Raw genomic sequence first — 1,514 nt, forward strand, 5'->3', positions numbered from 1 at the left:
GTCATGAGGAACACAATGTAAAAATAGAGAGTTTATATCAAGTTGTGTCATGATTCCAATTTGTGATTATTCTGGATGAAATTTGTCTTTTGAATTAAGAAAGGACATACTTATTTCATATGTCTTCTTTATCAGCTATAAATGGCAAAACACAACAGTGAAAAAGGCTAACATACCATCCTTAAATTTCAACCTATTGGCATATGTCAAATAACTTATAATTTAGACTAGTTTAAATATAGGTTGATAGTTTCATTTTTATTTCTTTTTAAATGGAAGTAATGGATGGGTGAATCTTTTCAAGTGATAGGAAATGGAAAAACTTCAGTATAACTCTCAAATCTTAACTCAACATACCAGTTTAAGTCATTAGTATAGCTCAGCTGGAATTCTTTTTAAAGTATTTTGAAAATAAAATTTGATAGAGAAGATGTGGGAGAGAATACAGGATTTCCATGATTACATATAATTATGTCTTAATGGTGAGAAAAATAATGAGTGTATTAGGCTATTGAGTCATTGTGGGTGGAATTGTGGAGGAGGAATTGAAAAAGAATGTTTTTTTAAAAAATATAATCTCTAAATTAGAAGGAATATGTGTGAACATTTATTACTCAGAGCTTGACCATTAATACCCTTAGAGTCAGAATGGCAAACACAAAGTATCAAAGCTAGATAGTTGGCCACAGAGCCAAGATCTTAACACTACAGAAATATTTTAAGATGAAGTTTTGATTTGCTGATTTTGACTTCTATTTTTAAATTTTTACTAAGATGGTAAAACCATAGCAGCTTCCTTGTTTAATATTATGAGTCACTAATTGTTTAATCCTGTATATTAAACCAGTGTATTCTATTCTATATATTAAACCAGTTTTATGAGATACTTCAAAGACTTTTATGCCTGTACAAGTATCCTATAAAAATATAGGAATCTTTAGCAATGTCACTAGAAATAACATTTTTGACTACTTAAGAATTTTATAATAATCTAATAAATGATAAAATCTGACTTGACTTTTTCTAACTACTTTCTTGAAATTAACCTCTGTAAAAATAACCTAATTTCTGAAAGTTTTTTTCTGGACACTATGCTTAACACCTGAGTAGAATACCTACTTTGAGTCTCAAAACAACGTCTTCTTCTTTTTTTTTTTTTGATCTTTATTGTTGAAAGTATTACATACCTTATGTCCCCTTTTTCCTCCCCATTGATTCCTTCTAGCTTGCCCTTGCCCTCTGCCTCAGGATTCACCACTCTGTTGTCTGTGTCCATCGGTTATGCATATATGCATACAAGTTCTTTGGTTGATCTCTTCCCACCCACTCTCAAACAACTTTATTATCCTCAGTTTATTTATTCAGGCTAAGAATGATTACTCAATTATTATGATGTGGAGCCCATACTTTGTCAAAAGCAATATTCTATATTTCTATTCTTCCTGTTCATCTTCTACATTTCAGTATTCTATCAAAGCTTTTATTTTTTTTTTTTTATTTTTTTTTATTTTTTT

Source organism: Myotis brandtii, unplaced genomic scaffold, assembly GCF_000412655.1.
Source record: "Myotis brandtii unplaced genomic scaffold, ASM41265v1 scaffold36, whole genome shotgun sequence".
Lineage (NCBI taxonomy): Eukaryota > Metazoa > Chordata > Mammalia > Chiroptera > Vespertilionidae > Myotis > Myotis brandtii.